Below are 25,857 nucleotides of genomic sequence, written 5' to 3'. Positions count from 1 at the left end.
AGAATGAAATGAGTTTATTTTTGAGTCAGATCTAGACTCAAGCAGGAGTCATGTTCTGGATTGCTGTTTCAGCTCTAACCGGAGACTGGAGTTTGTTTCATTTTCAATCACACATAAAACACTTTCACACAAGGGGAAGCAAGCGCGTGTGAGAAGTGTTGTTCGATCCCATGCCTCTAGTGAAGACCGTCAATGGGATTAAAGACGAGCTTGTGCCCTGGTGCTCTTTTCAGAGGGGCTCCTTCCTGCACAGATTGCCGATTGTTTAGCATTTCACCATGAACGGGGCTCAAACTCTTGCAATTACTCACCCGTAAGAAGAGAAGTCATGTTATTGGACACGTGTCTAAGTAATCAATTCATAGAATTAATGTAAATTAACAATTAACGGAGTTAAAACGTTGGTTTTTTTTTTAAACTGAAGTGAGGTAGTTAAAAAGTTATCTGTCACCCCATTGGGAATGAACCCCAATCACCTGCATGACAGGGAGGGATACTCACCACTATACTAACGAGGAGCACGGGTTTGCTGTTGGTCGTTGGTCACTTACTGGTAACAGAAATGAGAATGAAAATGTGTATAGATGATGTACGAATTACCGTGTGCTTTCACTTGTCCCAAGCTCAGTTGAAAGAATTTCCAGCGTTAGAAACCTCATGAATAACAACTGATTCTACACGTGTTAGTAGTGTGTGAGGAGGAGCAGTAGCACAGACAGATGGAAAAGGAGATCTAGAAAAAGTGTTTTTAGCCGAGTTAAAAATGGACAAATTACTAATCAACATTTCTTCAAAAGTTTATCCCAAGAATTTCCAAAAATACAGAGAAAAGTACATTTTTCCTTCAGCAAGACCTAGACGGGATGTGGTTTTTGTTGTAAACAGAGCACAGAGCATAGTCTTGTCACAATGACGTGTAATTCTAGACACTCGAAGAAGGCTCCACGGTCGAAACATTGTGTTTGTTTTCTTCTCAGCAGAGAATAAACCTTTACTTGCTCCTTAATTAAGGAAAGTCTACCAGGACTGGGGATGAAACCCACGTGGTTTTTATGTCTCTTGGATCTTAAGTCCAACGCTTTTACCGCTTGGACTTCCTGCTCAATTACAGCACTAGAAATGTCCTGATTCAGGGCTTCTGCGGTTCCTGCTAATTACATGCAAGTGGGAGACTCCCTCACTGAAGAGTCCCATCTCCCTGCAAGAGAGAAGACCAGTCAATCAGATGTACTCTAAAAAACCAACATGAGAAAATCGCAGTGTGTCAGGAGTCGTTTCATAAAAGCAGAAAATACGAACAGAGCTGGACGTATGTTCTTGTAATCATGGAATAAGACAGGATTTGAGGCCGGGATCTCTTGCAACCAAACAGCAAACTCAAACCAACGAGCCAGAGAGGTCGTGAGTGCTTTGATTTCAAGTGTGTTTTTCACGAGTGTGCGATCGCGCAGAAGACTCGTGAGGGATTTAATGTGCACGGGAGGGAGCTGACCTTTAACACAGGAAGGGGGATTAGCTCAAATAGTAGAGCGCTCGCTTAGCATGCGAGAGATAGCGGGATGATGCCCGCATCCTACAGCTTTTGCGCTCTATGTACTAGAGAGGACAAACACTCTCGGGATGGAATGATGAAAGTGGGAGAGACTTTTCCCCCGTCACCCATGACACGACCCACACTCAGACTGCTTAGTTATAACTCACGCTTGCTTTTTACTCCATTTCTGAACGTTGTTTGCCAGATGTACGTTTCAAAGTTTTGTGGTCATCAGTTTAATGCGCTTTATTGACTTCGCGTGGTGTTCTGGTCTCTTTACCGGTGAGTTATGAAGATGAGATCTTCCCTTTTCTTCAGCACGGCGTTTTAATCTTTTGGGGGAATATGGTCTGTTACAACAGTCACACGAAAATAATGTTCATATATATAATGTTCATTTCGACATGAGCTGGCAAGCAGCCATCATCCAGCCTCGTTAGTGCAGCAGGTAGTGTGTCAGTCTCATGATCTGAAGGTTGTGAGTTTGATCCTCACACGGGGCAGGGATCAATCATGTTTTGGGCTCTTCACAGATGGGGCGTGAGACGTTCACTCACGCACGTGTGTTCTTCACTTCCACGCCGAATACGAGATGTTAAGTCAGCGATAAACACGGTTCGATTTCTCGCTATGATGCTTGGTGTCCACTCGCACGTTTTTAAAATAATGATATATGAGAGCATCAGATAAACTCCGAGTGGTGAAGGTGTCTCCACCATCGGATCTTGCAAACCAGCAGTCAGCCCATCAGCTGCAGCACCTGGCTATAACCTCACGACACTCGCTCTGCTGTGCTCCCGAGGAGGGCTGGATATGTCTTCCTACAATAGAAAATAAGACGGGTTCGTCCGGGATTTGAACCCGGGACCTCTCGCACCCAAAGCGAGAATCATTTAATCAATTAATAGTAAATGAATCACGAAGAGAGCAGGTTGGAGTGGAAATGATGCGGGAACGAGCCCGTGTTAGATACCCATCTCCACTTTGGGAGGTAGTATTCACTACCAGTTTATGGGCGTCTTTACACATCCGAGAGCCGGTGAAAATACCATTTCCTCTCACCTGGCCCGTGCTCTGTCGGAAGAACTTCTTAACGCGTTTTAAAACTCAAAACCGAAGCTGAAATAATCATTTCCGAACGTGTTAGTAGCGTCCGTGGGGAGCAGTACCACAGCTGGGAACACGTTTCTGAAGATAATCAAAATGAAAGCCAAATCCTGAAATATCAGCCCCGAGAGGAAACGTCTCCTAACAGGAAACATAGCTCCCGCTCCTCGTTAGTATAGGGGTGAGTATCCCCGCCTGTAACCCGGGAGATTCTTTTTAGAAGTTCATCCGAAGATTAAACAGTTCCGTTAATTTCTGCAATTTCCACCAATAAAGAGAAGTGGAAGTAATTTTGATTGATTCATAGGTCGTCTTTCCATAATGATGTGTATTTCTGCGTCAGTAGACTAGAAATAGTGGGTGTGTGAAAGTGAGACTCACTGGCCTGTACGGGGATCAAACCTGCAACCTTGGCGTTATTAGCACCATGCCCTAACCAACTGAGCTAACCAGCCTTGTGAGAGAAGGTTCGTCCTCTGAGTTTTCCTACCTTTTGTTTCCTTAGTGGATCCGCTGGTGATGATCGATATAGAGAGATAGAAATAGCAAATTAATCACGAAGAGAGATTTTGGGTTGGAAATGATGTGGGAACGAGCCCGTGTCAGTTCGGGAGAAGGTGAGGATGCGTGTGTAGTCGTGGCCGAGTGGTTAACGTGATGGACTAGAATAAATTCAAGTAACATCTCTGTTAACATTTAATTCCTATCAGACTGGGCTGCGCGTTTGTTATATCATTTTATCTGACAGGGTGTCTCTCTGTGTCACAGTTCTCGTCATTCGCCTTTGGCGACACCTGGTGGCCACAGCGGTCAGTCCGCCACGTCGCCCGTGAACAGGCAGCGCGCGTATTCCAGCCTGGAAGACGCTCAGAGGGAAACCGGTTTCATTTCTGTCTCCTTTCTGATCCGCTCCGGGATGGAATGATGAAAGTGGGAGACACTTTTTCCCCGTCACCCACGACACGACCCACACTCAGACCGCTTAGTTATAATTCCCGCTTGCTTTTTACTCCATTTTTACCCTGGGTTTCTGTGTAGTCGTGGCTGAGTGGTTAAGGCGATGGACTAGAAATCCATTGGGGTCTCCCCGCGCAGGTTCGAGTCCTGTCGACTACGGGTTTGTTTTTCCTTTTGGTGAATCCAAATAACATGTCAATTAACATTTGCATTTCTATCAGACTGGGCTGCACGTCTGTAGTATCATTTTATCTGACAGGGAGTCTTTATTATGTGATAATACAAAGACATATCAAACTCACTTCTTATCTTCTGTGTATCTGACACGAGTAGACTAGAGGAGTAGGGAACTTTATTGCCATATGTACATGTACATTGGAATTCTTATTCTCACTGATCTCTCTGGACAACAACAATGGAGACAGTACATTACAAACAATAAATAGAACAGGAGCCATCAATATGTTGTGGGACAATAAGTATGTAGTAGTGACAAAAAAACATAGTAGACCATGAGTTAGAGCAGAGTGTGGACATGCATTGAGTCTGAAGCCCTGCAGTTAGCTGTTGAGGACGCGCACTGCAGTGGGATAGAAGCTGTTCTGGAGTCCAGTGGATCTTGTTTTAACAGTGCGGTACCGCTTGCCAGAACGCAGGGGGGAGAATTTGTTCCGGAATGGCTGGGATCCTAAAAGACGGATTGGAATTTATTGTGACATCTCGCTGTATTTCTAATACCAGTGTGATACTCGAGTAACGTAGTGGGGTCGTGCATCTTTAGAGCTTCATCTCAGAGATTTTTTTCTTTAGCGCACCGTTACAAGCGCCCACACAACTTATTCTCTGAACCCCCCAATTGCTCCACAACCGGTGGAAACCCCGTTTTCCCCTGAGAGACACCAGTGCACGGTCCCATCACACTCAAGAACACAACAAATATCTTCAGTGAAGACCCGGAAGTGCAAGAACACATTGAAGACTTGCACTGTATTTAAATACGAATTTCCTTCAGTTCAGCTCTCTTCAGTCCCCGGGATAGCCGTGCGAGTGGCAAACACAGTTGGCCATGCCCCTCGGACCACACCTACACCATCTACCTCATTATGATTTCTTATTTATTTATTGCACATCTCCAGTCATTGTTTACATGTCTGCATCGTTTACATTCGAACTGTTTACTTGTTTACTTGTACACTGTCTACTGTCTGTTTATATATTGTCTTGATGCACTGTCTGCACTTTGTGTTTTTACACCTGTTTCAACAATCGAGAGACTTTCTGTAAGTAAGAATTCCGTTGGACCAGTACTGTACCTGTACCGGTTACATATGGCGATAAAGCGCCAACAGGCAGTAGGAGTTGATGTAAAGAGCATTGAACTGACGAGCACAAGAGCTCGACTCGTGCAGCAGGCAGAAGAAGGTCCCGCCGTCCTCCTCACATTTGGCGGGACCGCCCTGCAGACAACAGGCAGTGACGGTGCCCCTAAGAGGTGGAGAAGCGGCACAAGGTGACGCCGAGGAGGAGGGCGCAGCGCAGGGGGTGAGCTCAGCTGGTAGAGCGTCCTCTTGCCTCTTCCAGGAGTGAGTTTAGAGCTCTGTGTGCCGACAGGTCTCCTGTAGCCGCGTTCGCGCCTTGCGGAGAGAGCGCTGCGCGATTGTCAAGCATTCAACAGCCGCGCCTCCTGTTCATCTTCTCTCCGCATGAAGCGAGGCTCCGGTGCTCTCTGCTGAAATCTCCTCTCAGCAGATCGGGAGTCCTTGGGGAGAAAGTTAAGGAGTGTGCGATGCATTTTCTGACAGTTGGAAAGACTGCCCCCACAGTGTCATTCCCAGCAGCTAAGTTACAGAACAGGGTTTCAGTCCTCCTGTGAGCTTCGTTCTTTTCAGTGAGCTCATCACTTGTGGAAATCGATTTATGGGGATCGAACTCGCGACTTTGGCGTTATTAGCACCATGCTCTAAACAACTGAACTAACCGGCCGCTTGAACCCACAGTCCAGTGATCAGCTAAAGATCAGCTAATGGGCCCTCTGCGGATTATTACAGAAGAACTTTAAGTGCTGATTCGCTCAGCTTGCGCTTGTTTCCCCTCGTGTGTGAAAGTGTTTCATGTGTGATTGAAAATGAGACAAACTCCAGTCTCCAGTTAGAACTGAAACAGCAATCCAAAACATGACGCCTGCTTGAGTCTAGATCTGACAAACGTTGTTTTTTTAAAAGTGTAGTGAGGTGGTTAAAAAGCTACCTACCACCCCGTCGGGGAATCGAATCCCGGTCTCCCGTGTGACAGGCGGGGATACTCACCATTATACTAATGTACGCGTGCCTGAGAAGGTCTTGAGCTCTGTTTCCTTCCTCTCAGGGCTGGTGTTTACAGTTCAGCCTGTTAATATGATTCTTCACAGAAATTAGACTGAAAATGTGGAGAGATGTTATACGAATTTCCTTTTTCCGACTAATCTAACTACTATTCCAAAGGTGAAACCCATCAACTCTTAAAAGGTTTTTGAAAATCTGCCTGAATGTGGTTTTGTTTAAAAATCTTTCTGTATTTATTATAACAATCGCTGACAAAAGTATTACGATTAACTTCTGAAAACAATGAAACTAAAAGGATGAAACCAAGCGCTCTTAGTTACTAATTGAGTGTTCATGAGCGTCAATAAACAACTGAAAGCAGGTGAAATCACCGTATGCTTTCACTGGTTCCAAGCTCAGTCAAAATAACTTCCCAGCGTTAGAAACCTCATTAATACCAACTGATTCTACACGTGTTAGTAGTGTGTGAGGAGGATCGTAGCACAGACAGATGGAAAAGGATTTCTAGAAAAGGTGTTTTTAGCCTAGTTAAAAATTGACAATTGACAAATCAACATGTCTTTAAAAGTTTATCCCAAGAATTTCCAAAAATAGAGAAAATTACATTTCTCTTTCAGTAATATAATAATAATAAACTTTATTTTATATAGCGCCTTTAAAGGTGGCTTCTCAAAGCGCTTAAAGACCTAGACGGGCTGTGGTTTTTGTTGTAAACAGAGCACAGAGAACGGTCTTGTCACAGTGACGTGTAATTCTAGACACTCGAAGGCTCCAAGGCCGAAATGTTGTGTTTGTTTTCTTCTCAGCAGAGAATAAACCTTTACTTGCTCCTTAGTTAAGGAGAGTCTACCAGGACTGGGGATGAAACCCACGTGGTTTTATGTCTATTGGATCTTAAGTCCAACGCTTTTACCGCTCGGACTTTCTGCTCAATTACAGCACTAGAAATGTTCTGGTTCAGGGCTTCTGCGGTTCCTGCTAATTACACGCAAGTGGGAGACTCCCTCTCTGAAGAGTCCCGTCTCCCCGCAAGAGAGAAGACCAGTCAATCAGATGTACTCTAAAAAACCAACAGGAGAAAATAGCAGTGTAAAAGCGATTTTGGCACGCCTGTAGCGCTTTCACAAAACCTCCTAGGGTTACGAAAACACTTGCGTTGTGTATAAAGTACATTGTTAATGTTTTCTCAGCCTTCACTTTATCGTTTTTATGACATTTTTTTGACCACGCACCCGAAACTTGTTGGAACGGGAGAAAATCCAGGACTTATTTCATGGAGAATTTCTGTTCTAACAGTGTGCCAGATTCAGAGAGCAGTGAAGCGCACTGAAAGTCACCTCCACTGTCATGAGAGCAGAATAAAGTCCGAGCAGTGAAGATCTTTCCACGACCGGTTCTTGTGAACCAGCCGACAGCCCGCCAGCTCAAACACCTCGCTATAATCTCACAGTGAGTGAGGCGTGATCACGATACGCGCTCTGCTGTGCTACTATAGTCGTTTCATAAAAGCAGAAAATACGAGGAGAGCTGGACGTATGTTCTTGTAATCATGGAATAAAATAGGGCATGTCCGCGATTTGAGGCCGGGACCTCTCGCAACCAAACAGCAAGCCTAGACCAAAGAGCCAGAGAGGTCGTGCGTGCTCCGATTTCAAGTGTGTTTTTCACGAGTGTGCGATCGCACAGAGGACTCGTGAGGGATTTAGTGTGATCGCCAGGAGAGGAAGGGGGATTAGCTCAAATGGTAGAGCGCTCGCTTAGCATGCGAGAGGTAGCGGGATCGATGCCCGCATCCTCCAGCTTTTGCGCTCTACGTCCTAGAGAGGACAGACTCCTGTCTCACTTGCAACATTGTGAAGACTTTGCGTCGAGCGCTGTAAGGAGGCGATGACCTCTCCCCGCCACGTTTTCAATTTATAAAACTGTAACTTAACCCTTCCACGGGAAACCTGTTAAAACGGGAGAAAGTCTGCGATGTATTTTATTGATTATTTATTTTCTAACACACAGGTGTCAATCTTAATTAAACCCACGTCAGAATGTGTCCCTTTCAATCCATTATTATATAATCCAGTTCGTGCCGAGCACACAGCGGGTGAGAGTACAGCACAGCAGAGCTTCGCATCAACAGGACTCACAGGAGGGAAAGGCTGTCCGGTATCGCCAGCCGTTCGCTCCATTACCAGATGACATCTTTCAAGCCCAAATCACACTCGTATATGAGAAACTATATATATACAGTCTACAGCATATGAATATGTATATACTGTACATGACTGCGAGGAATACAAAACGTGGGTGCAACGTAATAAAGAGCAAGCTTCTGAAATCGTTCATGAATTTTTGATTCAAGATTTTTTTTTTGCCGTGTACAACAAGTGTAGTGGAATGCTTACTCGTTCAGCTGTAGCAAGTAACAGTTTGTTCCGGAATGGCTGGGATCCTAAATGACAGATTGGGGTTTATTGTGACAGCGGATGGTGTGGATCTCACCGATTGATTTGAAATCATATCGTGTGAGTTCATACTGCAGCTCAGCCATCGTCCAGCTTCTTGAGCGCAGTAGGTAGCGCGTCAGTCTCATAATCTGAAGGTCGTGAGTTCGATCCTCACACGGGGCAGGGAGCGGTGCTGTTGTGGGCTCTTCACAGATGGGGCGTGGGACGTTCACTCCCCCACGCGGGTTCTTCACTTCTACGCCGAATACGAGATGTTTAGTCCGCGATAAACACAGTTCGATCCCTCGCTATGATGCTCGGTGTCCACTCACACCTTTTTAAAATAATGATACATGAGAGCTGCAGATAAACTCTTAGAGGTGAAGGTGTCTCCACCACCGGATCTTGTAAACCAGCAGTCAGCCCGTCAGCTGCAGCACCTGGCTATAACCTCACGACACTCGCTCTGCTGTGCTCCCGAGGAGGGCTGGATATGTCTTCCTACAAGGATAGAAAAAAGACGGGCTCGTCCGAAACTTGAACCCGGGACCTCTCGCACCCAAAGCGAGAATCATACCCCTAGACCAACGAGCCCTGCGACAAGCTACCCCTCAAATTTCACACGTGTTCTTCGCGCCCAGAGACCGGAGACAGACCAGTGCAGTGAGACTCGCGCCGTTCGCTTGGACTAAACCAACGAGCCCACCCTTCCCCTCTCTCCTGCCAGTGAGCTCGCGGGGGGGTCATTCACTCGTGCCAGGTGGGTCCTGTTCGCTCATACACGCGTGTTCTTGCCTACCTCGCGGAATGCGTGACCTTTCCAAGGGAGAAAAGCACAGCCCAGTGCTCGATCGGAGTCTCCCGGCTGTTTTTGTCCTTGTGCGTTTAACACAGAAACACGTCTGACAGCAACCGCTCATTAAGACTGGCCACATGTGTGCAGCAGTTTTTTTCTCGTGTTTCTCTTTTCTTCATTAATTTGCTGCAATTATCGGTATAAAGTCAAATCGGTCAGGATCTCGGACTTTAATAAACGAGCACTTGGGTCTTACACTCTTTGCATAATAAGACCGTCAAAAGAAGCAGACCTTAATTTAAGATCGAAATATCAGAGTAGGTGTCCGAACTGTAGAGTCTTTATAATTTCCCCGCGAGGAAGGTCAAACAGATGACTGAAGCACAACAAAACAACACAATAAAAGTTTAGCCCAAGAATTTCAAAAAATACATTTCTCTGTCAGTAAGACCTAGACTCAAGCGGGCTGTGGTTTTTGTTGTAAACAGAGCACAGAGCACTTCTAAGACAGGCTTGTCACAGTGACGTGTAATTCTTCTTTAGAGACAGTGAGACGGTCCTGAGCAGGTGGGCTAGGCTGTGAAAGCGCATGTCTAATGTAGACAGAGCCCAGTCATCACTGAGCGCGGTGTAGTAGTGCCGAGTGATCACTGTGTTGAAGTTAAAGTCTAAAGCGCTCGTGGAGCGGTAGATGTTGATGAAACGATTATCTTCATTTAACCTGTTTTCCTACTGTTTATCATCTTTAAATCCACTTAACATGGAATATTAAGGTGAAATTTTGTAACTATAAGGAATTGTTTGCTGCTGAAGATAATACGATATTTGCAATATTATCATACTGTGTATAGCCGGCAGTGGCGGCTAAACAAGAGGAAAATACACAGCAGTATTTCACCTTCTTCATAAACATTTTTTTGCTTATATAACCCAGCGCATCTGCGACAGATTTGAATGCCACTCTCTCGCCTTTTATAAAACAGACATCTCTGTTTCTCAATTCACAGACGCAGAATTACACATCGTGCGTTGTTAAAGAGGTCAGTCCTATACTTCTCAGAATTATAATATATTTATATTCCTAAATATCGTTCTCGTAACTCTAGGGGATTTCGTGAAAACGCTACAGGCCAAAATCGCTTTCGAGCTTCAAGCTAACTTCACCGCGGTCACTCCCCGTCAGTATGGCGCACAGGAGGATCCCCGCTTTTCACGCGGGAGACCGGGGTACGTTTCTGCGACGGGACGCTGGTTTCATTTTTAACAAGCTGACTTCACTTACAATTAAACGTTTGTTTAAACTCATATCAGAAGAATAACGAATTCCGTTGCATTTTCCAACAATAACGTGCAATTAAACAGGTGAAAACGCCATTTGCTTTCACTGCGATGTTATTGTGATTCCTGTCAGAAGCGCGTATGGACACGTGTAACTTCTCTCCAGTGTGATGACAGTTTCTGAAGCAGGGAGAGAGATCTTATATACATTTCCCTTCCAAAGGGGCAGTCGGTCAACTTTTAGAAGTTTTTCGAAAATCTGAGTTAGATTTTTTTTTAATCCGTAATTGTTATTACAATCTCCTGCAAAAAGAAGGATGAAGATGAACTAAACGCTGAAACCTAAAAGATCAGCCCTGAGAGGAAATGTCTCCTGACAGTGAACAGATCTCTCGCTCAGCGGTAGACACGCGCTCCTCGTTAGTGTAGTTGTGTCTTTAAAACTGGCTCAACTGTCTGGTTTCATCAAGAGCGGAAACAACAGAAATAGACTACAAACTGAAATTAATTACTTCACCATTAATGAATTTATATTACTCACTAACAGTTTATAGGCGTCTTTACACATCCGAGACCCGGTGAAAACACCATTTCCTCTCACCTGGCCCATGCTCTGTCGGAAGGACTTCTTAACGCGTTTTAAAACTCAAAACCGAAGCTGAAATAATCGATTCCGAACGTGTTAGTAGCCTCTGTGGGGGAGCAGTAGCGGTTCCACAGCTGGGAACAAGTTTCTGAAGATAATCGAAATGAAAGCCAAATCGCCAAATCCTGAAATATCAGCCCCGAGAGGAAACGTCTCCTGAGAGGAAACAGAGCTCCCGCTCCTCGTTAGTATAGGGGTGAGTATCCCCGCCTGTAACCCGGAAGAATCTTTTTAGAAGTTCACCCGAAGATGAAACAATTCCGTTAATTTCTGCGATTTCCACCAATAAAGAGAAGTGGAAGTAATTTTGATTGATTTATAGGTCGTCTTTTCATAATGATGTGTATTTCTGCGTCGGTAGACTAGAAATAGTGGGTGTGTGAAAATGAGACTCACTGGCCCGTAAGGGGATCGAACCCGCGACCTTGGCGTTATTAGCACCACGCTCTAACCAACTGAGCTAACCGGCCTCGTGAGTCACATATCTACCGCTGAGTTTTCCTACCTTTTGTTTTCTTAGTGAATCAGCTGGTGATGATCGATATAGAGAGACAGATATAGCAAATTAATCACGCAGAGAGATTTTGGGTTGGAAATGATGCGGGAACGAGCCTGTGTCAGTTCGGGAGAAGGTAGGTTTGTGCGTGTAGTCGTGGCCGAGTGGTTAAGTCGCTGGACTTGAAATCCATTTGAGTCTCCAAAACAGAGAGGCACCTCAGTAACAGCCTGGATGTTGACAGGATTGTGACAGCGGATGGTGTGGATCTCACCGATTGATTTGCAATCATATCCTGTGAGTTCATACTGCAGCTCAGCCATCGTCCAGCCTCGTTAGCGCAGTAGGTAGCGCGTCAGTCTCATAATCTGAAGGTCGTGAGTTCGATCCTCACACGGGGCAGGGATCAGTGCTGTTTCGGGCTCTTCACAGATGGGGCGTGGGACGTTCACTCCCACACGCGTGTTTTTCACTTCCACGCCGAATACGAGATGTTTAGTCCGCGATAAACACAGTTCGATCCCTCGCTATGATGCTCGGTGTCCACTCACACCTTTTTAAAATAATGATACATGAGAGCTGCAGATAAACTCTTAGAGGTGAAGGTGTCTCCACCACCGGATCTTGTAAACCAGCAGTCAGCCCGTCAGCTGCAGCACCTGGCTATAACCTCACGACACTCGCTCTGCTGTGCTCCCGAGGAGGGCTGGATATGTCTTCCTACAATGATAGAAAAAAAGACGGGCTCGTCCGGGATTTGAACCCGGGACCTCTCACACCCAAAGCGAGAATCATACCCCTAGACCAACGAGCCCTGCGACAAGCTGCCCCGCAAATTTCACACGTGTTCTTCGCGCCCAGAGACCGGAGACAGACCAGTGCAGTGAGACTCGCGCCGTTCGCTTGGACTAAACCAACGAGCCCACCCTTCCCCTCTCTCCTGCCAGTGAGCTCGCGGGGGGGTCATTCACTCGTGCCAGGTGGGTCCTGTTCGCTCATACACGCGTGTTCTTGCCTACCTCGCGGAATGCGTGACCTTTCCAAGGGAGAAAAGCACAGCCCAGTGCTCGATCGGAGTCTCCCGGCTGTTTTTGTCCTTGTGCGTTTAACACAGAAACACGTCTGACAGCAACCGCTCATTAAGACTGGCCACATGTGTGCAGCAGTTTTTTTCTCGTGTTTCTCTTTTCTTCATTAATTTGCTGCAATTATCGGTATAAAGTCAAATCGGTCAGGATCTCGGACTTTAATAAACGAGCACTTGGGTCTTACACTCTTTGCATAATAAGACCGTCAAAAGAAGCAGACCTTAATTTAAGATCGAAATATCAGAGTAGGTGTCCGAACTGTAGAGTCTTTATAATTTCCCCGCGAGGAAGGTCAAACAGATGACTGAAGCACAACAAAACAACACAATAAAAGTTTAGCCCAAGAATTTCAAAAAATACATTTCTCTGTCAGTAAGACCTAGACTCAAGCGGGCTGTGGTTTTTGTTGTAAACAGAGCACAGAGCACTTCTAAGACAGGCTTGTCACAGTGACGTGTAATTCTTCTTTAGAGACAGTGAGACGGTCCTGAGCAGGTGGGCTAGGCTGTGAAAGCGCATGTCTAATGTAGACAGAGCCCAGTCATCACTGAGCGCGGTGTAGTAGTGCCGAGTGATCACTGTGTTGAAGTTAAAGTCTAAAGCGCTCGTGGAGCGGTAGATGTTGATGAAACGATTATCTTCATTTAACCTGTTTTCCTACTGTTTATCATCTTTAAATCCACTTAACATGGAATATTAAGGTGAAATTTTGTAACTATAAGGAATTGTTTGCTGCTGAAGATAATACGATATTTGCAATATTATCATACTGTGTATAGCCGGCAGTGGCGGCTAAACAAGAGGAAAATACACAGCAGTATTTCACCTTCTTCATAAACATTTTTTTGCTTATATAACCCAGCGCATCTGCGACAGATTTGAATGCCACTCTCTCGCCTTTTATAAAACAGACATCTCTGTTTCTCAATTCACAGACGCAGAATTACACATCGTGCGTTGTTAAAGAGGTCAGTCCTATACTTCTCAGAATTATAATATATTTATATTCCTAAATATCGTTCTCGTAACTCTAGGGGATTTCGTGAAAACGCTACAGGCCAAAATCGCTTTCGAGCTTCAAGCTAACTTCACCGCGGTCACTCCCCGTCAGTATGGCGCACAGGAGGATCCCCGCTTTTCACGCGGGAGACCGGGGTACGTTTCTGCGACGGGACGCTGGTTTCATTTTTAACAAGCTGACTTCACTTACAATTAAACGTTTGTTTAAACTCATATCAGAAGAATAACGAATTCCGTTGCATTTTCCAACAATAACGTGCAATTAAACAGGTGAAAACGCCATTTGCTTTCACTGCGATGTTATTGTGATTCCTGTCAGAAGCGCGTATGGACACGTGTAACTTCTCTCCAGTGTGATGACAGTTTCTGAAGCAGGGAGAGAGATCTTATATACATTTCCCTTCCAAAGGGGCAGTCGGTCAACTTTTAGAAGTTTTTCGAAAATCTGAGTTAGATTTTTTTTTAATCCGTAATTGTTATTACAATCTCCTGCAAAAAGAAGGATGAAGATGAACTAAACGCTGAAACCTAAAAGATCAGCCCTGAGAGGAAATGTCTCCTGACAGTGAACAGATCTCTCGCTCAGCGGTAGACACGCGCTCCTCGTTAGTGTAGTTGTGTCTTTAAAAGTGGCTCAACTGTCTGGTTTCATCAAGAGCGGAAACAACAGAAATAGACTACAAACTGAAATTAATTACTTCACCATTAATGAATTTATATTACTCACTAACAGTTTATAGGCGTCTTTACACATCCGAGACCCGGTGAAAACACCATTTCCTCTCACCTGGCCCATGCTCTGTCGGAAGGACTTCTTAACGCATTTTAAAACTCAAAACCGAAGCTGAAATAATCGATTCCGAACGTGTTAGTAGCCTCTGTGGGGGAGCAGTAGCGGTTCCACAGCTGGGAACAAGTTTCTGAAGATAATCGAAATGAAAGCCAAATCGCCAAATCCTGAAATATCAGCCCCGAGAGGAAACGTCTCCTGAGAGGAAACAGAGCTCCCGCTCCTCGTTAGTATAGGGGTGAGTATCCCCGCCTGTAACCCGAAAGAATCTTTTTGGAAGTTCATCCGAAGATGAACCAATTCCGTTAATTTCTGCGATTTCCACCAATAAAGAGAAGTGGAAGTAATTTTGATTGATTTATAGGTCGTCTTTTCATAATGATGTGTATTTCTGCGTCGGTAGACTAGAAATAGTGGGTGTGTGAAGATGAGACTGACTGGCCCGTACGGGGATCGAACCCGCGACCTTGGCGTTATTAGCACCACGCTCTAACCAACTGAGCTAACCGGCCTCGTGAGACACATATCTACCGCTGAGTTTTCCTACCTTTTGTTTTCTTAGTGAATCAGCTGGTGATGATCGATATAGAGAGACAGAAATAGCAAATTAATCACGCAGAGAGATTTTGGGTTGGAAATGATGCGGGAACGAGCCTGTGTCAGTTCGGGAGAAGGTAGGTTTGTGCGTGTAGTCGTGGCCGAGTGGTTACGTCGCTGGACTTGAAATCCATTTGAGTCTCCAAAACAGAGAGGCACCTCAGTAACAGCCTGGATGTTGACAGGATTGTGACAGCGGATGGTGTGGATCTCACCGATTGATTTGCAATCATATCGTGTGAGTTCATACTGCAGCTCAGCCATCGTCCAGCCTCGTTAGCGCAGTAGGTAGCGCGTCAGTCTCATAATCTGAAGGTCGTGAGTTCGATCCTCACACGGGGCAGGGATCAGTGCTGTTTCGGGCTCTTCACAGATGGGGCGTGGGACGTTCACTCCCACAAGCGTGTTTTTCACTTCCACGCCGAATACGAGATGTTTAGTCCGCGATAAACACAGTTCGATCCCTCGCTATGATGCTCGGTGTCCACTCACACCTTTTTAAAATAATGATACATGAGAGCTGCAGATAAACTCTTAGAGGTGAAGGTGTCTCCACCACCGGATCTTGTAAACCAGCAGTCAGCCCGTCAGCTGCAGCACCTGGCTATAACCTCACGACACTCGCTCTGCTGTGCTCCCGAGGAGGGCTGGATATGTCTTCCTACAATGATAGAAAAAAAGACGGGCTCGTCCGGGATTTGAACCCGGGACCTCTCGCACCCAAAGCGAGAATCATACCCCTAGACCAACGAGCCCTGCGACAAGCTGCCCCTCAAATTTCACACGTGTTCTTCGCGCCCAGAGACCGGAGACAGACCAGTGCAGTGAGACTCGCGCCGTTCGCTTGGACTAAACCAACGAGCCCACCCTTCCCCTCTCTCCTGCCAGTGAGCTCGCGGGGGGGTCATTCACTCGTGCCAGGTGGGTCCTGTTCGCTCATACACGCGTGTTCTTGCCTACCTCGCGGAATGCGTGACCTTTCCAAGGGAGAAAAGCACAGCCCAGTGCTCGATCGGAGTCTCCGGGCTGGTTTTGTCCTTGTGCGTTTAACACAGAAACACGTCTGACAGCAACAGCTCATTAAGACTGGCCACATGTGTGCAGCAGTTTTTTTCTCGTGTTTCTCTTTTCTTCATTAATTTGCTGCAATTATCGGTATAAAGTCAAATCGGTCAGGATCTCGGACTTTAATAAACGAGCACTTGGGTCTTACACTCTTTGCATAATAAGACCGTCAAAAGAAGCAGACCTTAATTTAAGATCGAAATATCAGAGTAGGTGTCCGAACTGTAGAGTCTTTATAATTTCCCCGCCAGGAAGGTCAAACAGATGACTGAAGCACAACAAAACAACACAATAAAAGTTTAGCCCCAGAATTTCAAAAAATACATTTCTCTGTCAGTAAGACCTAGACTCAAGCGGGCTGTGGTTTTTGTTGTAAACAGAGCACAGAGCACTTCTAAGACAGGCTTGTCACAGTGACGTGTAATTCTTCTTTAGAGACAGTGAGAAGGTCCTGAGCAGGTGGGCTAGGCTGTGAAAGCGCATGTCTAATGTAGACAGAGCCCAGTCATCACTGAGCGCGGTGTAGTAGTGCCGAGTGATCACTGTGTTGAAGTTAAAGTCTAAAGCGCTCGTGGAGCGGTAGATGTTGATGAAACGATTATCTTCATTTAACCTGTTTTCCTACTGTTTATCATCTTTAAATCCACTTAACATGGAATATTAAGGTGAAATTTTGTAACTATAAGGAATTGTTTGCAGCTGAAGATAATACGATATTTGCAATATTATCATACTGTGTATAGCCGGCAGTGGCGGCTAAACAAGAGGAAAATACACAGCAGTATTTCACCTTCTTCAGAAACATTTTTTTGCTTATATAACCCAGCGCATCTGCGACAGATTTGAATGCCACTCTCTCGCCTTTTATAAAACAGACATCTCTGTTTCTCAATTCACAGACGCAGAATTACACATCGTGCGTTGTTAAAGAGGTCAGTCCTATACTTCTCAGAATTATAATATATTTATATTCCTAAATATGGTTCTCGTAACTCTAGGGGATTTCGTGAAAACGCTACAGGCCAAAATCGCTTTCGAGCTTCAAGCTAACTTCACCGCGGTCGCTCCCCGTCAGTATGGCGCACAGGAGGATCCCCGCTTTTCACGCGGGAGACCGGGGTACGTTTCTGCGACGGGGCGCTGGTTTCATTTTTAACAAGCTGACTTCACTTACAATTAAACGTTTGGTTAAACTCATATCAGAAGAATAACGAATTCCGTTGCATTTTCCAACAATAACGTGCAATTAAACAGGTGAAAACGCCATTTGCTTTCACTGCGATGTTATTGTGATTCCTGTCAGAAGCGCGTATGGACACGTGTAACTTCTCTCCAGTGTGATGACAGTTTCTGAAGCAGGGAGAGAGATCTTATATACATTTCCCTTCCAAAGGGGCAGTCGGTCAACTTTTAGAAGTTTTTCGAAAATCTGAGTTAGATTTTTTTTTAATCCGTAATTGTTATTACAATCTCCTGCAAAAAGAAGGATGAAGATGAACTAAACGCTGAAACCTAAAAGATCAGCCCTGAGAGGAAATGTCTCCTGACAGTGAACAGATCTCTCGCTCAGCGGTAGACACGCGCTCCTCGTTAGTGTAGTTGTGTCTTTAAAAGTGGCTCAACTGTCTAGTTTCATCAAGAGTGGAAACAACAGAAATAGACTACAAACTGAAATTAATTACTTCACCATTAATGAATTTATATTACTCACTAACAGTTTATAGGCGTCTTTACACATCCGAGACCCGGTGAAAACACCATTTCCTCTCACCTGGCCCATGCTCTGTCGGAAGGACTTCTTAACGCGTTTTAAAACTCAAAACCGAAGCTGAAATAATCGATTCCGAACGTGATAGTAGCCTCTGTGGGGGAGCAGTAGCGGTTCCACAGCTGGGAACAAGTTTCTGAAGATAATCTAAATGAAAGCCAAATCGCCAAATCCTGAAATATCAGCCCCGAGAGGAAACGTCTCCTGAGAGGAAACAGAGCTCCCGCTCCTCGTTAGTATAGGGGTGAGTATCCCCGCCTGTAACCCGGAAGAATCTTTTTGGAAGTTCATCCGAAGATGAACCAATTCCGTTAATTTCTGCGATTTCCACCAATAAAGAGAAGTGGAAGTAATTTTGATTGATTTATAGGTCGTCTTTTCATAATGATGTGTATTTCTGCGTCGGTAGACTAGAAATAGTGGGTGTGTGAAGATGAGACTGACTGGCCCGTACGGGGATCGAACCCGCGACCTTGGCGTTATTAGCACCACGCTCTAACCAACTGAGCTAACCGGCCTCTTGAGACACATATCTACCGCTGAGTTTTCCTACCTTTTGTTTTCTTAGTGAATCAGCTGGTGATGATCGATATAGAGAGACAGAAATAGCAAATTAATCACGCAGAGAGATTTTGGGTTGGAAATGATGCGGGAACGAGCCTGTGTCAGTTCGGGAGAAGGTAGGTTTGTGCGTGTAGTCGTGGCCGAGTGGTTAAGTCGCTGGACTTGAAATCCATTTGAGTCTCCAAAACAGAGAGGCACCTCAGTAACAGCCTGGATGTTGACAGGATTGTGACAGCGGATGGTGTGGATCTCACCGATTGATTTGCAATCATATCGTGTGAGTTCATACTGCAGCTCAGCCATCGTCCAGCCTCGTTAGCGCAGTAGGTAGCGCGTCAGTCTCATAATCTGAAGGTCGTGAGTTCGATCCTCACACGGGGCAGGGATCAGTGCTGTTTCGGGCTCTTCACAGATGGGACGTGGGACGTTCACTCCCACACGCGTGTTTTTCACTTCCACGCCGAATACGAGATGTTTAGTCCGCGATAAACACAGTTCGATCCCTCGCTATGATGCTCGGTGTCCACTCACACCTTTTTAAAATAATGATACATGAGAGCTGCAGATAAACTCTTAGAGGTGAAGGTGTCTCCACCACCGGATCTTGTAAACCAGCAGTCAGCCCGTCAGCTGCAGCACCTGGCTATAACCTCACGACACTCGCTCTGCTGTGCTCCCGAGGAGGGCTGGATATGTCTTCCTACAATGATAGAAAAAAAGACGGGCTCGTCCGGGATTTGAACCCGGGACCTCTCGCACCCAAAGCGAGAATCATACCCCTAGACCAACGAGCCCTGCGACAAGCTAACCCTCAAATTTCACACGTGTTCTTCGCGCCCAGAGACCGGAGACAGACCAGTGCAGTGAGACTCGCGCCGTTCGCTTGGACTAAACCAACGAGCCCACCCTTCCCCTCTCTCCTGCCAGTGAGCTCGCGGGGGGGTCATTCACTCGTGCCAGGTGGGTCCTGTTCGCTCATACACGCGTGTTCTTGCCTACCTCGCGGAATGCGTGACCTTTCCAAGGGAGAAAAGCACAGCCCAGTGCTCGATCGGAGTCTCCCGGCTGTTTTTGTCCTTGTGCGTTTAACACAGAAACACGTCTGACAGCAACCGCTCATTAAGACTGGCCACATGTGTGCAGCAGTTTTTTTCTCGTGTTTCTCTTTTCTTCATTAATTTGCTGCAATTATCGGTATAAAGTCAAATCGGTCAGGATCTCGGACTTTAATAAACGAGCACTTGGGTCTTACACTCTTTGCATAATAAGACCGTCAAAAGAAGCAGACCTTAATTTAAGATCGAAATATCAGAGTAGGTGTCCGAACTGTAGAGTCTTTATAATTTCCCCGCGAGGAAGGTCAAACAGATGACTGAAGCACAACAAAACAACACAATAAAAGTTTAGCCCCAGAATTTCAAAAAATACATTTCTCTGTCAGTAAGACCTAGACTCAAGCGGGCTGTGGTTTTTGTTGTAAACAGAGCACAGAGCACTTCTAAGACAGGCTTGTCACAGTGACGTGTAATTCTTCTTTAGAGACAGTGAGAAGGTCCTGAGCAGGTGGGCTAGGCTGTGAAAGCGCATGTCTAATGTAGACAGAGCCCAGTCATCACTGAGCGTGGTGTAGTAGTGCCGAGTGATCACTGTGTTGAAGTTAAAGTCTAAAGCGCTCGTGGAGCGGTAGATGTTGATGAAACGATTATCTTCATTTAACCTGTTTTCCTACTGTTTATCATCTTTAAATCCACTTAACATGGAATATTAAGGTGAAATTTTGTAACTATAAGGAATTGTTTGCAGCTGAAGATAATACGATATTTGCAATATTATCATACTGTGTATAGCCGGCAGTGGCGGCTAAACAAGAGGAAAATACACAGCAGTATTTCACCTTCTTCAGAAACATTTTTTTGCTTATATAACCCAGCGCATCTGCGACAGATTTGAATGCCACTCTCTCGCCTTTTATAAAACAGACATCTCTGTTTCTCAATTCACAGACGCAGAATTACACATCGTGCGTTGTTAAAGAGGTCAGTCCTATACTTCTCAGAATTATAATATATTTATATTCCTAAATATCGTTCTCGTAACTCTAGGGGATTTCGTGAAAACGCTACAGGCCAAAATCGCTTTCGAGCTTCAAGCTAACTTCACCGCGGTCGCTCCCCGTCAGTATGGCGCACAGGAGGATCCCCGCTTTTCACGCGGGAGACCGGGGTACGTTTCTGCGACGGGGCGCTGGTTTCATTTTTAACAAGCTGACTTCACTTACAATTAAACGTTTGGTTAAACTCATATCAGAAGAATAACGAATTCCGTTGCATTTTCCAACAATAACGTGCAATTAAACAGGTGAAAACGCCTTTTGCTTTCATTGCGATGTTATTGTGATTCCTGTGAGAAGCGCGTATGGACACGTGTAACTTCTCTCCAGTGTGATGACAGTTTCTGAAGCAGGGAGAGAGATCTTATATACATTTCCCTTCCAAAGGGGCAGTCGGTCAACTTTTAGAAGTTTTTCGAAAATCTGAGTTAGATTTTTTTTTAATCCGTAATTGTTATTACAATCTCCTGCAAAAAGAAGGATGAAGATGAACTAAACGCTGAAACCTAAAAGATCAGCCCTGAGAGGAAATGTCTCCTGACAGTGAACAGATCTCTCGCTCAGCGGTAGACACGCGCTCCTCGTTAGTGTAGTTGTGTCTTTAAAAGTGGCTCAACTGTCTGGTTTCAAGAGCGGAAACAACAGAAATAGACTACAAACTGAAATTAATTACTTCACCATTAATGAATTTATATTACTCATTAACAGTTTATAGGCGTCTTTACACATCCGAGACCCGGTGAAAACACCATTTCCTCTCACCTGGCCCATGCTCTGTCGGAAGGACTTCTTAACGCGTTTTAAAACTCAAAACCGAAGCTGAAATAATCGATTCCGAACGTGATAGTAGCCTCTGTGGGGGAGCAGTAGCGGTTCCACAGCTGGGAACAAGTTTCTGAAGATAATCGAAATGAAAGCCAAATCGCCAAATCCTGAAATATCAGCCCCGAGAGGAAACGTCTCCTGAGAGGAAACAGAGCTCCCGCTCCTCGTTAGTATAGGGGTGAGTATCCCCGCCTGTAACCCGGAAGAATCTTTTTAGACGTTCATCCGAAGATGAAACAATTCCGTTAATTTCTGCGATTTCCACCAATAAAGAGAAGTGGAAGTAATTTTGATTTATTTATAGGTCGTCTTTTCATAATGATGTGTATTTCTGCGTCGGTAGACTAGAAATAGTGGGTGTGTGAAAATGAGACTCACTGGCCCGTACGGGGATCGAACCCGCGACCTTGGCGTTATTAGCACCACGCTCTAACCAACTGAGCTAACCGGCCTCGTGAGTCACATATCTACCGCTGAGTTTTCCTACCTTTTGTTTTCTTAGTGAATCAGCTGGTGATGATCGATATAGAGAGACAGAAATAGCAAATTAATCACGCAGAGAGATTTTGGGTTGGAAATGATGCGGGAACGAGCCTGTGTCAGTTCGGGAGAAGGTAGGTTTGTGCGTGTAGTCGTGGCCGAGTGGTTAAGTCGCTGGACTTGAAATCCATTTGAGTCTCCAAAACAGAGGCACCTCAGTAACAGCCTGGATGTTGACAGGATTGTGACAGCGGATGGTGTGGATCTCACCGATTGATTTGCAATCATATCGTGTGAGTTCATACTGCAGCTCAGCCATCGTCCAGCCTCGTTAGCGCAGTAGGTAGCGGGTCAGTCTCTTTTACTCTTCTGACACAGGCGGCTCCTGTTCGCTCATACACGCGTGTTCTTGCGTACCTCGTGGAAAGCGTGATCTTTCCAAGGGAGAAAAGCACAGCCCAGTGCTCGATCGGAGTCTCCGGGCTGTTTTTGTCCTTGTGCGTTTAACACAGAAGCACGTCTGACAGCAACAGATCACGCAGTGGGTAGTAGGAGGCTGGTTAGCTCAGTTGGTTAGAGCGTGGTGCTAATAACGCCAAGGTCGCGGTTTCACCTTTTATAAAACAGACACCTCTGTTTCTCAATTCACAAAAGCAGGATTATACATCCTGCGTTCTTAATAAGAAGTTAAAAAAATCTAAGACAGGCTTGTCACAAAGACGTGTACATTTTCTTTAGAAAGTGTGAGAAGGTCCTGAGCAGGTGGGCTAGGCTGTGAAAGAGCATGTCTAATGTAGACAGAGCCCAGTCATCTCTGAGCGCGGTGTAGGAGTGCCGAGTGATCACTTTGTTGAAGTTAAAGTCTAGAGCGCTCGTGGAGCGGTAGATGTTGGTGAAACGATTATCTTCATTTAATCTCTTTTCCTACTGTTTAGCATCTTTAAATCCACTTAATATGGAATATTAAGGTGAAATTTTGTAACTATAATTAATTGTTTGCAGCTGAAAATAATACGATATTTGCAATATTATCATACTGTGTATAGCCGGCAGTGGCGGCTAAAAATGAGGAAAATACACAGCAGTATTTCACCTTCTTCATAAACATTGTTTTGCTTATAAAACCCAGCGCATCTGCGACAGATCTGAATGCCGGAGTCTCGCTGTATTTATAATACCAGTGTGATACTCGAGGACCATAGTGGGGTCCTGGTGGTTGATGGGATCAGCTGGCGGAGGAGCAGGTAGAGCTGTGCGTGTAGTTGTGGCCGAGTGGTTAAGGCGATGGACTACACCTTTATTGGGGTCTCCCCGTGCAGTTCATAACCTGCCGACTACGTGATGCTTTATGGTAAATTCAAATAATGTGTCTGTTAACATTTAAATTTCTATCTGACTGGGTTGCATGTCTGTCCTACAGATGCAGCCATTCAAAGTGCGCGTTACAGACACGTACCACAGGTGGCGTCGCGCATTGTGACGCAAGATGACGCGCGGCACTGTAGTACGTGATTGGTTGACCGACAGGGGCACTCGTGGTCGGTTGGTCTGTCGTAGAAAGACTTACAGTAAACGTCTTTGCTGTGCCCGTTGTAGATTTAGAATTTCACCACTGAAGGGAAATCTTAGTAGCTGAGCATAAAAAGAATAGGAGCATACTGTAACGCGTGTGAAGGCCATAAACGATATTAATTTTGGAACATAAACATACAGTACTGTATATGGCTGGTCTTGGTACTTTAAAGAAAAAATACACACCAGTATTCCATTTCTCCCTAAACATTTTAAGCATCGAAGTCTTTAACTAAAGAGATACCGGAGTCAACAAGCATACTTTTAGAATTTGATTAATAGGGAATATAATATGGAATCGCGTATCTAAAGAATTTAATAACGATATTATTATATTCGTGTACTGCGACAGGGCTGTGTAGGGCTATTTTGCCTGCTTCTTCATGTGACTTCCCCTGTAGCCTACTGGTCTACGTGCCTGCTTATCAGCTCATGGGTTGTGTGTTCAAATCCAGCTGGTACTGGACTTTTCTTTTAACAAACATTTCTTCGAAAAAATAGAATAGCGATATTATGGACAATCAATTGACTTTTATATTTCAAAATATCACAACATGATCGATTCTAAGTCATTTTTGATAACAATGAATAGTCACCTTCTTCCCTTCTGACAACGGTCCCTGCTTCTGCTTCCTGCTTCTATTGTGTGTGTGTGTGATAGAGTAAATTTTTATAGAGAAATGGAGGCTGGACAGTATGCGATACAATATAAACATTCATATTGATTTAAATCGTTTTTTGATTTAAATCGCAAACGCGTGTTTAATTATATGTGTTTTTTTAATCATAATCAGGCTAATGCAACATAAATTGATACAGTATCTCTGTCTTATTTTTAGTAAATAAAGTGCATTTTTGCACACTATATGTGCAAACGTTTTATGATATGTCGCTGTTGTGAATGTCTGTGGACATGTGCTGGCTGGACAGGAGGCTCCACTGTACACAGAGAGCTTAGAAGACAAAGATATCAATTTATTTTATTCAAAAATTTATATATCACCTTTAAAAGTGGAATCTCAAAGCAAAGTAAATACCCAACACTGATTGAACCCATCTGCCATGCTAATAAAACACCTTGAATTGAATTGAATTGAGGGAGAGAGGGGGGGAGGGCGCGCGGCAAATAAGATACACTCCACAGGCATCCACAACAGCAACATATGAAACGTTTGCACATATAGTTAAGTTATTACTTGGTTTTCAAAGTCGGGAGACATTAGAGGCTTGCCACACCCGGACTGTTAAACCAACGCATTAGCACGTCAAAGCCCATTGAGGACCCGGGCGCAATAATTGTTTTGTCCCTTGATTTACTGATCTGCATTAATTATGGAAATCGAGTTCCTGCTCTGTGCAGACGACCTGGTCCCGCTGTCGCCCACAGAACAGAGGCTGCGCCAGAACCTGGCACTGCTGGAGCAGCACTGTCAGACCTGGGCGCCGACAGTCAATCTGGACAAGACCAGAGTTATGGTTTTCCAGAAAAAAAGCCAGACCTCAGGGAAACAGGTACAAATTCACACTTAACAACACATTAACACCTAACAACGGGAGCAGGGACGAATTAGGCCAGTACCCACTATTGTTAAACATACAGAAAAGGATATTAAAGTATTGAATATTAGTATTGGCTTTAGTATTAGCCATACAGAACATTAAAGTGCCCCTTTTCCATTCAGCGGGTGCCTGAGCCGCTGTGTCCTATCTTCTGACAGTCGCCGTTGTGAACAAACATTTCTTTGAAAAAATGAGACATTTCCCTTGGTCAGAGATATAAATATATAATATATAAATAAATTAAATTTAACTAACATGTGAAATAGCTTGTGAAAAAGTGGTAGTTTAAGCTTTTCTGCTAATATAATATGGAATCGCGTATCTAAAGAATTTAATAACGATATGATTATATTCGTGTACTGCGACAGGGCTGTGTAGGGCTTTTTTGCCTCTCTCTTCATGCGACTGTACCAGGAGGAGGATTTCTTTCTAATCGAAACGTGTATTTTAAAAGTTTAAGAAGTAAAAACCTTACAGCGTACACAGATTTCTAAACTGATCAGGATCGTTATCTTTGTCTTATGCATAATAATGTTCACTGCTCTGTCCAGCAAATTAATAATAAACTTTATTTTATATAGCGTTTTAAACGAATAAGTAATTAGATTGCTCATAAACCTAATCACTTGCTTTTTCTTTTTATTTAGACTCAGATTTCAACTATAGATCGTATTATTAATAACCATAATAACAACCAACCAACAAAAACAACCATATAAACATAATACCAACCAAAAACATAGATAACGACCACAATACAAAATCAAATATATCAAACCATTATACTCTCGCAAATTCCTCCAATTATCATAATCCCGCCCCTTATGCAAAACCAAACCCTCCTC

General features: G+C 44.6%; 12 non-coding genes across 12 annotated transcripts; 5 read left to right on the top strand and 7 right to left on the bottom strand.

Annotated features, from left to right (window-relative positions):
- Window positions 1–3,675: 3,675 nt before the first annotated feature.
- On the top strand, window positions 3,676–3,757 carry trnas-aga (transfer RNA serine (anticodon AGA)). The gene has a single exon. It is a non-coding gene; the product is annotated as a tRNA-Ser (tRNA).
- Window positions 3,758–7,645: 3,888 nt separating this feature from the next.
- trnaa-agc (transfer RNA alanine (anticodon AGC)) lies at window positions 7,646–7,718 on the top strand. Its single transcript has one exon. It is a non-coding gene; the product is annotated as a tRNA-Ala (tRNA).
- Window positions 7,719–11,473: 3,755 nt separating this feature from the next.
- trnai-aau (transfer RNA isoleucine (anticodon AAU)) lies at window positions 11,474–11,547 on the bottom strand. Its single transcript has one exon. It is a non-coding gene; the product is annotated as a tRNA-Ile (tRNA).
- Window positions 11,548–11,902: 355 nt separating this feature from the next.
- trnam-cau (transfer RNA methionine (anticodon CAU)) lies at window positions 11,903–11,975 on the top strand. Its single transcript has one exon. It is a non-coding gene; the product is annotated as a tRNA-Met (tRNA).
- Window positions 11,976–12,315: 340 nt separating this feature from the next.
- trnap-ugg (transfer RNA proline (anticodon UGG)) lies at window positions 12,316–12,387 on the bottom strand. Its single transcript has one exon. It is a non-coding gene; the product is annotated as a tRNA-Pro (tRNA).
- Window positions 12,388–14,909: 2,522 nt separating this feature from the next.
- trnai-aau (transfer RNA isoleucine (anticodon AAU)) lies at window positions 14,910–14,983 on the bottom strand. Its single transcript has one exon. It is a non-coding gene; the product is annotated as a tRNA-Ile (tRNA).
- A 355-nt stretch (window positions 14,984–15,338) lies between these two features.
- Window positions 15,339–15,411, top strand: trnam-cau (transfer RNA methionine (anticodon CAU)). The gene has a single exon. It is a non-coding gene; the product is annotated as a tRNA-Met (tRNA).
- A 340-nt stretch (window positions 15,412–15,751) lies between these two features.
- Window positions 15,752–15,823, bottom strand: trnap-ugg (transfer RNA proline (anticodon UGG)). The gene has a single exon. It is a non-coding gene; the product is annotated as a tRNA-Pro (tRNA).
- A 2,522-nt stretch (window positions 15,824–18,345) lies between these two features.
- trnai-aau (transfer RNA isoleucine (anticodon AAU)) lies at window positions 18,346–18,419 on the bottom strand. Its single transcript has one exon. It is a non-coding gene; the product is annotated as a tRNA-Ile (tRNA).
- A 355-nt stretch (window positions 18,420–18,774) lies between these two features.
- Window positions 18,775–18,847, top strand: trnam-cau (transfer RNA methionine (anticodon CAU)). Its single transcript has one exon. It is a non-coding gene; the product is annotated as a tRNA-Met (tRNA).
- Window positions 18,848–19,187: 340 nt separating this feature from the next.
- Window positions 19,188–19,259, bottom strand: trnap-ugg (transfer RNA proline (anticodon UGG)). The gene has a single exon. It is a non-coding gene; the product is annotated as a tRNA-Pro (tRNA).
- A 2,519-nt stretch (window positions 19,260–21,778) lies between these two features.
- On the bottom strand, window positions 21,779–21,852 carry trnai-aau (transfer RNA isoleucine (anticodon AAU)). Its single transcript has one exon. It is a non-coding gene; the product is annotated as a tRNA-Ile (tRNA).
- Between the last annotated feature and the right edge of the window lie 4,005 nt (window positions 21,853–25,857).

The sequence above is a fragment of the Atractosteus spatula genome, chromosome 5 (assembly GCF_055471065.1).
Source record: "Atractosteus spatula isolate fAtrSpa1 chromosome 5, fAtrSpa1.hap1, whole genome shotgun sequence".
Lineage (NCBI taxonomy): Eukaryota > Metazoa > Chordata > Actinopteri > Semionotiformes > Lepisosteidae > Atractosteus > Atractosteus spatula.
This window is presented reverse-complemented; position numbering and strand designations above follow the sequence as displayed.